Here is a 12937-nt window from a genome sequence, read left to right on the forward strand (position 1 = left end):
CCCTTTCCTGCATCTCCAAACTCTCTCTATATATATCTGAATACATACTGGTGATTAGGGTGTGTGTGAGAGAAGAACAGCAAAAAATGTTTGCTAATGTCTACAAACAACCGACATCCACCACCACTACAACACAAAGTCCAAAGTCAAAGCTAACATTACTGCAAAGCTTGTAGAACATATTGTCATATTGTGCTTTTAGCTGGCCAACGTTATATAATGTTATTAAGTTTGTGTTCAGCCCAAATCAGTAGATATTAGCATGCTAACACACTAAGTTATGCTGGTACCGATGGTTAGTAATTAGGTACTTTAGGAGTATATTCTTGATAAATTATTACTTACATTACATAAATTACATTATTCTTCTAAAGATCTGCTGAAAATGTCGATTTCTATGCAGATGAGACAATTTTATATGTTCCTGGTCCCATTCCAAACTAGGCTCTTACTCATCTTCACTCTGCCTTTGAAACTGTTAAAATCCCAGATGATAACACTTAATAAGTTTGGGGATCTTGTGCGATCTGCTTGCACACTGTAATATTATGCAATTCACACACTATTGGTTTCATACTAAAGTTTCTAACATAATAAAAAATCTCACATAATGAAAAGTTAATTTTATGACATTTAAAGTGTTTCAGTTCAGTTAAAATAATGTTTCTCCAAGTTGTACAAATTTGGCTAATTAAATACAGAAAAATAAAAAGACTGAATATACATTTTAATGTGTGAGGACATGAACACAGGTTAACAATATCAATAAAAGAAATCACCCTGGGAATTAAGTAACGACAATCAGTTAAGAAATGATCAGCAGTGAATACATATTAAATCAGAATCTCTAACGACATCTTTAACTAATTATTTATAAAGAACACCAACCTCAGCAGAGTTTCTTTCTGATCGTTCTTCTCCTGCGTCTCCAAACTCTGACTGCTGTTCACTAATATCTGATCCACATATATCTGAAGACATACTGGTGATTAAGGTGTGTTTGTGAGAAGAACAGGTGAGAGCAGGACTGTGGGTTTTTTTGCAATTCATATTTTATGACGCCTTTTTACGGTACATTTATTTTTCACATTACTGTGCCACGGGAGATGAGATCGCAGGGTCAGCACCATCATTATTTGAATATTGTTCCGATTTATCTCTGTTCTCAGTTTGTCATCTGTGCTACATGATCTGAATAGAGATTGTAGACCGAAAACACAAACACCCACACAGACTAAATGATTATAACCTTTATTACTTCATTTAAATACAGTAATGTCATACTTCATTATTCTACAATATCATTATACTACAATATAGTACAACTTGATAAATATTATACTGCACATATACTGAGCAATGCCCACATAAGTTTATAACTGAAACATCCTAAAAAGTCCTAAACATTAAAATTGATATTGGTCTGGACTGAAGTTTCTCTGAATCTTTTAGATTGATTCCTGTGATATTTTGGATTATCATAGTTCAAAGGTTGACACCTAATAACTTTGAGGATCTAGTGCAGTCATCAGGTCAAAACATTATTTTTTACAGTACTTTGGTTTATAAACCAATACCTGCAAAATTAATGTCATGTACTTTGTGTTCACCACAAATCACTGAATATTAGCATGCTAACATGCTACATTATGCTGGTACTGACAATGCTATCAGTAATTAGGTACTGAGGGCTCTATTCTTGATCTTTTTTTAATTTAAATTAAATAAATGACATTGTTCTTCCGAATATGTGCTAAAATAAATAAATTTCTATGCATATGACACAATTTTCTATGTCCCTGGTCCCACTCCAAACTAGGCTCTTACTCATCTTAGCAGATATCTGTTCTTAATCATACACTTATTTTAAATTCAGTGAAGAACAAGCCCATGTGTTCTCTGCATGGCCCTATGTCTGGCATTATCCTACCATTAAAACCTTAAATGGTACATATACATATATTGGTTACTAAATATAGTAAAATTTATGTTCCAACTTTAAATGTTATATGAATTTGACTCTTTTTGACTCGTAAAAAACATTGATGGGTACAATTACTCTTACCTATAACTACTTCTTGCAAGTAATCCTGCCCTCAGCCTGATTCAGTGTTTTGTTTACAACATTGTAATTTTCCTGCTCGGTGTAGAAACAGCAGAGGTAACACCAAACTCCTTGGCAGATCCAACCACACTGCAGACAGCAACAACAGACACCTGGCACTAGGCACTGCTGTATTGTACATAACACTAGCAATCAGATTCCCCCCAAACCTGAACAATAACGCTCCCAATATAATCATGATTGTGTGGAAAGCCCTCTCCTTTGATTGGTCAACCTGCTTCTTGTTCCCACCCACTTCCCCTGGTCCTGGGCGCTTGAGAGCACAGAGAACAGAAATGCTGCAAAAAGATGTCAAAGTTAAGATGGAGACCATGAAGCACAAATACAAGATGAAGTTGATCTCATTGCTGACTAGATAATTTACAACCAGCCCTACAAAGCTCAGTAACCAAACACATCCAGTGCTGATGTTTCTGATCTTGACTCCTCCTGGGTGTCTCAGTCCCAGGTAGGTGACTGGATGAACAACGGCCAGGTAGTGCTCCACACAGGTCAGGAGGTGAAACAGAGCCGTTCCGAGGGAGGTGACAGAGCAGACAGAGAGTCCTGCAGACATAATGCCTGGAAGATTGATGTAACTGCCACAGAAATATAAGATGAGCCCAAAGACTTCATTCAGGTGCATGACGATGGAGTGATAGGTGAGGACATCAGAGTGATTTGTTGCAGCCGTGGAAATGGAGCGCTGTTTCCTCCACCGTTGGAAACCCAGGTAGAGGATGAGGATGAAGACTGGGAGGGTGAGGGTGTAGGTGATGGACAAAGCAGAGAAGACAAAGATGGTCGTTCTGGAACCGGAGCATGTGTTCATGATAGGATGGAAGGAGGAATTGGAGGAGGAGAGGTGAGCTAAGGAAGAGTTGACTGACATGTTTGAATACATGGAGGCCTGAAGAAAAGAAGGAGAGGAAGTGAGAACAAAAGGGGGAATTTAAGAGAGGAGCAGAGAGACAGAAAGTTAAAATCATGGAGAAAATTTAGAGTCTCGCTCATAAAAGGTTGCTCAGTAAATATATAAAAAGACTTTCAATGTGTAAGTACAATGACTTTACTGAATACAAGTTAAAAACAATATGAATAAAATTCACCCTGATAATGAAGTGACCACAAAGAATCAATGATGAATATACATTAATGACAAAATCTAGAGTGTGTTAATTTATAAAGAACACCAACCTCAGCAGAGTTTCTTTCTGATCGTCCTTCTCCTGCGTCTCCAATCTCTGACTGCTGTTCATTGTTATCTGATCCACATATATCTGAATACATACACCTGTGTGCATGTGTGAAGAACATGTGAGAGCAGGACTGTGGTTTCTTTTGCAATTCATATTTATGACGCTTTTTACGGTACATTACAACAGGCAAATTTTTTTTTCACATTATTGTGCCACAGGGAGTTCAGATTGCAGGGTCAGCAGTAAAACTATTTGAATATTGTACCAATTGTCTCTCTTCTCAGTTTGTCATCTTTGCTGCATGATCTGTATAGAGATTATACACCAAAAACACAAACACACACCCAGACTAAATGATTATAAGCTTTATTCCTTCATTTAAATACAGTAATGTTGTATACATTGTTATATGACAAGATAATTTTACTGCATTATACTATAAGTTAAAAAAGATTATACTGCACATTTACTGATTAATGCATGCATAAGTTCAGAATCTTTAACATCTTAAAATTCCTAAACACTAAAATGAATTTTCAACCTTTAAATAAAAACCTAACAAAACTAGTCATTAACAGCTGAAATTACATTGATACCAACAATCTAAGTGTGGTTCATTTTATCAGTCCACGAAGATAAACCACTGACATGACGCAACTGACTCATAATCAAAGAGGTGTGTGTTCAAATCTAATCTTGTCAATAAGCCCAGCACACAAGTCTGTGTGTGAATGACTGTGTTTTCCTCACATTTGTCTCCAGTTTGGAACCATATTTCCCACCAAATCTTCTCACAAGAACACAGATTTCAAATACTTCGCTTTCCAAGACAACCTAGCATGCAGTCGGTACAGTAATCAATGCAGAGGGGGACTAGGAGGACAGATCTTCAACATGTTAAACATACAGTTATAACTTGACTTTTACATTCAGTGGTTTGACATGAATCTCATTAATTCTGGTTATATCATGTGGCATGGGTCTAGGGATGTAATTTCTGGCCAGTCGGTCCACCATATTGGTCCGGACTGAAATATTTAAGAATCTTTTGGATGGATTGTCATGATATTTTGTATAGTCTTGGTCGCCTAAGAATGATTAATTGCCTTTGGGGATCTAGCGCAATCATAATGTCAAAAGTTAAATTTGTCAAGTACTTTGGTTTATCAACCAATACCTGCAAATCCAATGCCATTCACATCAGCCTCAGCTGTAATTTGTGTTTAGCACAAATCAGTAAATATGAGCTTGCTTACACGCTACATTATGCAGGTACTGACTGCTTTCAGGTATTAGGTACTGTAGAGGTCTCTTCTTGATCTATTATTATTTACATTACATAAATGATAGTATTCTTGTGATTAAATAATAAAAAATGTAAATTTCTGTGCAGATGACAAAATGTTATATGTCCCTGATCCCACTCCAAACTATGCCTGTTTCTCATCGTCACTCTGCCTTTGATACTTTTCAGATATCTTTTCTCAATCATGCACTTATTTTAAATTTAGAAAAGAAAAAGCCCATGTGTTCTGTACATGTCCCTGTGTCTCGGACTATCCCACCACTGAAACTTTAAATGGTACACATATTACTTCTCCTGAATTTTCCTGCTCGGTGTAGAAACAGCAGAGGTAACACCAAACTGCTGGGAATATTAATCCAGACTGTACACAGCAACGACAGACACCTGGCACTAGGCACTGATGTATCGTACATCACACTGGCAATCAGATTCCCCCCAAACCTGAACAATAACACTACCAATATAATAATGATTGTGTGGAAAGCTCTCTGCTTTGATTGGTTAACCCGTTCCCTGTTCCCACCCACTTCCCCTGGACCTGGATGCTTGAGAGCACAGAGAACTGAAATGCTGCAAAAAGAGATCAAACTTAAGAAGACCACAATGATGCACAAATACAAGATGAAGTTGATCTCATTGCTGACTAGATAATTTACAACCAGCGCTACAAAGCTCAGTAACCAAACACATCCAGTGCTGATGTTTCTGATCTTGACTCCTCCTGGCTGTCTCAGTCCCAGGTAGGTGACTGGATGCACAACGGCCAGGTAGTGCTCCACACAGGTCAGGAGGTGAAACAGAGCCTGTCCAAGGGAGGTGACAGAGCAGACAGAGTCCTGCTCACATAATGCCTGGAAGATTGATGTAGCTGCCATAGAAATATAAGATGAATCCTATGAATTCATTCAGGTGCATGACTATGGAGTGATAGGTGATGACATCAGAGTGACTTGTTGCAGCCGTGGAAATGGAGCGCTGTTTCCTCCACCATTGGAAACCCAGGTAGAGGACGAAGATGAAGACTGGAAGGATGAGGATGTAGATGATGGACAAAGCAGAGACGACAAAAATGGTTTTAATCCAAATCCTACGCTTTCTTTTCCGATGACTGCAGGCCATTTCTGTCTAAGGTAATATGTGTTTCAGCAATAAAAACAACAGCTAGTCTTCTGGTTGCAGCATCTGAAAGTGCAGCCGTTGCCAATTACAATCTTATGAATCCACTCGATTTGAACAATTTGGTTCAGCTCCTTAAAATCAGACCCAATCAGACATCATTCAGTGATGTATTTAGAAACAAAGCTGTAAAAAATACAAATTAAAACAAAAATGTACCAAGTTTGAAGCTTAACAAGGAGTTAATTTTGTGAGATGATGAATGAGGTTTTACTTTTATGACAGTTCTATGAAGTATGAATGGATTATAAATATTTGATTGATGTGTGGATAAAATATCTTTAAATGTATATTTGAAACGCTGAAATTATTCCTCCCGGGATTTTTTGGGATGTTGGATTGTACTGTAAATTAAGTTTCATGTTAAGTGGTTTGTTACAGTGTGGATGATCTTATACAAAGCAGTCTGTAGCCAAATTATTTGTATGTAGGTATTTAACAATGATCTGCTTCTTGTTAAATCTCACAGCCTTGATAAATTCTCTACCTTCTGCATTAGACCTCTATGGTTCATTTGGAAACAAATGGAGTGAATGGAATTATTTTGTTTTTGAAAAATCTTGTAAGCCACTGTTTCACTGCTTAATTTTTCACTGAATAAAAGCAGGAAGTAGAAATTAGTACTAGTGTAACATAACATCCTTAATGTCCTCCCCAGTTTTTTGAGACACAAGCCACCAATTATCTCTGCTGTTTGTCATTTGTGCTGCATGATCTGTATAGAGATTAAACATGAAAACACAAACACATAATGAATGATTATAACTTTTATTCCTTCATTTAAATACAATAATGCCATACATCATTATACTACAAGATAATTTTACTACATTATAGTTTGATTTAAAAATGATTATACTGCACATTTACTGATTAGTGCACACATAAATTCATAATCTTAAACATCTTTTAAATTCCTAGACACTCAAATTAAATTCCAGTCATCTGATCAAAAGTTTAATTTGACAGTGTAGATGAGAACAAACACATGGCGTTCTCTACATCCCTAAACACTAAAGTGAATTTCTAAACTTTAAATAGAAGTCTAACAAAACCAGTTATTAAAAGCTGAATTTACACATTGGTGCGAAGCAATCTGTAACTTTGGTTCATTTAATCGGTCCATTAAGATAAACATTTGACATGATTCAACTGAATCATGAACAAGCATGCCTGTCTGTGTGTGAATGGCTGTGTTTTCATCACAAAGTCCATTTGTCCAGCACTTTGGTTTATAAACCATTGTGTTCAGCACAAATCATAAAATATAAACATGCTAAAATGCTAAATTTTGCTGTTATGATAGTGCTATCAGTAATTTGGTACTGTAAGGGTATATTATTGATTTATTATTATTTACATAACATAAATGACATTATTCTTCCAAACGTGCTGAAAATGTACATTTAGGATGATACAATTTTATATGTCCCTGATCTCACTCCAAAATAGGCTCTTACTCAATTTTTACTCTACTTTTGAAACTTTTAAGACATCTACATTTAAAATAAAATGTATGATTGAGAACAGATAAGAACAAGCACATGATGTTTGCCCTTGTGTCTCAAATTATATTACCATTAAAACTTTAAATAGTACACATTACTCTTCCTGACTCATATAAATACATGACAGCAGAGTGTTAAAGATTATATTTACTAATTTAAATAGAAAATCTAAAACAATTATTTTAACTTGTTTGAAATATTTAATGCGGATTTTATTTGAGAGTTTATGGTTTGATACTCTTGCAAGTAATCCTACCCTTAACCTGATTCAACACTGTAATTTTCCTGCCCGGTGTAGAAACAGTAGAGGTAACATCAAACTGCTGGGCAGATTGATCCACATTTTTGACATAACCCCCACACACTCATCACTAAACACTGATGCATACAACATCACATTACAAAGCAGATCCCACCCAAACTTTAACAATAGCGCTCCCATTATAGCTATTATGGTGTGGAAAGCCCTCTGCTTTGATTGGTCAACCCGTTCCCTGTTCCCACCCACTTCCCCTGGTCCTGGACGCTTGAGAGCACAGAGAACTGAAATGCTGCAAAAAGAGATCAAACTTAAGAAGACCACAATGATGCACAAATACAAGATGAAGTTGATCTCATAGCTGACTAGATAATTTACAACCAGCGTTACGAAGCTCAGTAACCAAACACATCCAGTGCTGATGTTTCTGATCTTGACTCCTCCTGACTGTCTCAGTCCCAGGTAGGTGACTGGATGCACAACGGCCAGGTAGCGCTCGGCACAGGTCAGGAGGTGAAACAGAGCCTTTCCAAGGGAGGTGACAATGGAGACAATGCTCCCTATAAAGAACATGGCTGGAAGATTGATGTAGCTGCCATAGAAATATAAGATGAATCCCAAGTATTCATTCAGGTGCATGACGACGGAGTGATAGGTGAAGACGTCAGAGTGATTTGTTGCAGCCGTGGAAATGGAGCGCTGTTTCCTCCACTGTTGGAAACCCAGGTAGAGGACGAGGATGAAGACTGGGAGGGTGAGGGTGTAGGTGATGAAGAAAGTGGATACCACAAAAATGGACGTTCTGGAATGGAAGCATGTGTTCATGAGAGGATGGAGGGAGGAATTGGAGGAGGAGAGGTGAGCGAAGGAAGAGTTGACTGACATGTTTGTATACATGGAGGCCTGAAGAGGAGAAGGAGAGGAAGAGAGAACAAAAGGGGAAGTGAGACAATGTTAAAATGATGGAGAAAATAAATAATCTTGCTCACAAAAGTTTGCTCAGTTACGGACGCGTAATGCATTTACTTAATAATTGACTTCATTCATTAATGACTTACTACATCATAAGAATGAGATACTAAAAAAAAATTGGAGGGAAAAAGGGAGATTTATGAGGCTCGTGCCCACGCCCAGTGCCTAATCTTGGGGTGCGTCTGGTGAGAGACGAGACCACCTGAGTTCCAGAGGGTGAACAGGAGACACAGCCTGCGTAAGCCTGCTGGAGCTCACTAGAGGCTGGATACAGGATTTGGGTCATGTTCAGGGCAAGAAGAGTGTGCTGGGGATATCTGGTTAATTCAGAAAAACAGAGCTGATTTTTAAAAGATGTTTTGCATGAAAATGAATCTCATCATTATGACATCGTAAGTCATTAATTCAGAAAAACAGAGCCGAATGTTTTTTCCAAGTGAATGCAATACGCTTCTGTAATCTGTTGATTCAGTTTCTCCGGAAATTTAATGACTTAATGATGCGCAAGTGTACAATGACTTTGCAAAAGGTAACAATACCAATACAAAAATCATCCTGGAAATAAAGTTACCACAAAGAATCAGTTTATAAAAGGTCAACAGCCCATTCAACAGTGAATACACATTAATAATTAAGTCTATATAACTATCTGTTCAAGAACACCAACCTCAGTTTCTGATCGTCCGTCTCCTGTGTCTGCAAACTCTGACTGTCCTTCACTGGCATCTCATCCAAATATGTATGTGTGTGTTGATTATGATGTTTGCATGATGAACAGGTGAGAGCAGTGCTGTTTTTGTTTTTGCTTTGCATATTCCAAAAACGATTCAGACTTTTTACGCCAAATTAAAGCAGGCAAATGTATTTTCTGATCACCATTCAGCAGTCAGCAGTCAGGCCAGCAGCACCACTATTTGAATATCATCTGAATAATCTCTGCATCATGTGCTTCATGAGAAGTACAGCGTTCTTCATAGAGACTATACAACCAAACACACCCAAAACACACATTTACAACTGAGAGTAATTGTTATAACATTCATTTCTTAATTTGAATACAGTATCACTAACTACAACATAACTCATTAGTACACACAGAAGTGAATCATTTCTATATTAAACATTGTTAAACATTAAAATGAATTGAATGAATAAACTAAATGGTGTTTAAATTGTACAGTTTAGACCATATTTGCAAATTGCAAAAATCTAAATGTTTGCTTGACCTACATTTAAAGAAATTACATAACTCTTGATAGTTCAGAGGTTCGTTATTGACTCTTAACTCTTTAATTAATAAAGTTAAGTAAATGTACCTAGAATCTGTACTAAAGTAAAGTACTTACTTAAATAAATGTTCCTTGTTACATTCCACTACTGCAGCAGGCACAGTCAGGCAGACTGGCTAGTGTGTCCTATTGGTTTATATATCCTATCAAGCTAACCGTAACTAGGTAGGTACATCAGCTAACGTCAGCGGCTGTTCATTTGATCTATTCTTGTACCTCTCCCAACCCACCTACTTTTCTTCACCTCCTTGCGGCCTCAAATTAATCAAAACTTGGGAATTAATTGTATCTTGTGCACACACAATAGCATTTTAAGTGGTTGATGTAGTCAAATATGAAATATTTCTTCAGTCTATGGCCACTTCAGAGCTTCGTACAATTCAGTCTAATTGTCGGGCTAAAAACTACAGTGGACTGGCTTACAGACATGCTTTTGAGTTTGGTGTTAAGTTATTTTTTACTCAGCGTTGCAACTGCAACATGGGAGTTTTCCTACTCTGTGTAGAAACAGCAGCGGCAACACCAAACTGCTGGGCAGATTTAACCAGAGTCCCGATACCAGCACCAAACACCCGTCACTAAAGCTGAGCAGTGGTGCAACCTTCAGACCAAGACAAACACAGTATCCAAGAAACCACAACGACAGCACTCCCAAAATGACCATCATAGTGTAAAAAGCCCTCCTCTTTGATTTGTCAACCCACTCCCTGTCCCCGCCCACGTCCCCTGGCCGCCGGCGAATCAAGACACAGAGAACAGAAAGGCTGCAGAAAGAGACGACTATGAAGGACATGGCCAAGAGGATGCAAATTTCGATATAGGGCATACCAGGATAGTACAACACTGATACAGCGCAACATCCAAAGCACATTAGCCAAACACACCCGATGCTGATATCTCTAATCCTGACCCCGCCCGCCTGCCTCGACCCCAGGTAGGTGACAGGGTGAACAACAGCCAGGTAACGCTCCACACAGGTGAGGAGGTGCAGAAATGTCTCTCCATAGGCAGAGATAGAAGAAAGACCGAAACCCACTTTCATAACGCCTGAGAGATCTGTGAGGGTGCCACACAAGTAGAGCAGAGACCCTAAAGCCCCCATCAGCTCTATGACAGCCAGGTGGTAGGTGAAGATGTCGGTGTGGCTCATTGTTGCAAAGGAACGCTTCTGCCGCCATCGTTGGTAGCCCAGGTAGAGGATGAGGATGAAGAAAGGGAGGAGGAGGACGGTCTTGGTGATGATAAAGGCAGAGATGATAATGGTGGACATGGAGTCGGTGCAGTGGTTGAACAGGGAGGAGTTGAAGGACGTAGACGAGTTGACCGACATTTCTACTGTATGGAGAAGGAGGCCAGAAGAGGAGGAGAAGATGTCTGAGGTAAAGTAAAAGCCACGGCTGATCCTTTATAGATAATGCATACATAACATATTAACGTTACCCTAGCATACTATCTGTGTCTGTTTTGCATTTTATTACATTATAACTGTTAATAATGAAATACAATGCTTTATAAACACTTGTATGTAGTATCCTGTTCTTATAGCAATGTGTAATTATAGTTTTCATATATATTCATAATACTCTCTAACAATAATCATAACACATTCTAAAGCATTTTATAATAACTTTTAAGAGCAAGTTTCATAATTGAGATTCAATGTTTTGGAAAGGGTCATAGTGTATTATAAATTATATATATATGTATATATATATAATTTATAATATAGTGTATTGCACTATAAAGTGATTATAAGTTATTCTCAGTAAATGTGGGCATCATAGAAAGTGTCACAGATATAACAATAACATTTTATTTGCATAGTGCCAAATCATAACAAGTTATTTTCAAATCCAGAAGGTGTAGACTGTACCCCTTATGAAATTATTTAAAGAGACCCAACAATTCCCACTATAACCAAGCACTTGGCGACAGCGGCAAGGAACAACCTCAAGCATCTCAACAATAAAAAATCAGCTTTGTAATGTTGTAATATTTTATAACACATTCAGTATGTTTATCACCCCCTTAAGAATTCCTGTGATATGTTTTGGTGAGTAACACTGAATGGAAACATAATTTGTCATTAAGAGGTCATTATGGGCTTAAAAACGACTTAAAATGCCTCATTATAAGAGGAACTTGGACACAAACTATTGGAGAAACTTTTCTATCTAACAACTCCTAACACTCACACAAAAGAATTCACTGTCAGGTTTATATTGGGGAACTTTTTGCCTCGAGTATAGAAGACATTACTGCCAAGTTATAATATATTGTTTAATAATAATATTAGCATTAAATTACAGTATTAGTTACTATATATGGAGACCAACCTCAGCTGTAACTTGTTTTGGATCGTCGTCCTCCTGCGTCTGCAAACTCCCCGACTGCTGTTCATCAGTGTTTGGGCCTAATAACTAATACCTGTGTGTGTGTGTGTGAAGAACCAACGACTACAGGACTGTGGCGTTTTTTGCATAATACATGTAAACACTGATGCAGATTTTTTCTTTACGGTAAATTGCTGCAGGTAAATTTCCTGTTCTGTCCCGGGAGGTCAGGACACAGGGTGAGCTGCAGAATAGCATCGGTGGTTAGTGCTCTGCTCAGGGACACTTCAGCTGGGCGTATCCATGCTGACATAAGGGTTGAAATAGAAGTCAAGAAGCAACCATTCAAAAATAATAAAACACGTCCAGCCATTTGTGCATCAGTTTGCTCTGTGAACTCTATAGACCTTTACAGTGATCATATGAAAATAAAACACACAATTTTAAAATGGAGTATTTATTATGACATTTATTCTTTATGAATACAGTAATATCTTCAAAAAATTAAGTTAGAATGAAATTCAATCAACACGCAAATCCTTGTAATGCATTCAAAATAAAATATAAGTAAGTAAAAGTATTTAACATGAAACTGAATGTTTTACTAATACTGTTTAATGAAGTTATTTGTTTGAGAAAGAAGCCTTTAGAGTTCATTTTCAGAGATATATCGATGCAAAATTGGTCTATTTTCAGTCCAGCTCTATAAACTCTATTGGTCGCCATATCAGTCAGGCTCCAGTTAAAATAACTGCACATATTATTACATCATTTTAGTTAACATAATAATA

This window comes from Dicentrarchus labrax, unplaced genomic scaffold, assembly GCF_905237075.1.
Source record: "Dicentrarchus labrax unplaced genomic scaffold, dlabrax2021, whole genome shotgun sequence".
Taxonomy (NCBI): Eukaryota; Metazoa; Chordata; class Actinopteri; family Moronidae; genus Dicentrarchus; species Dicentrarchus labrax.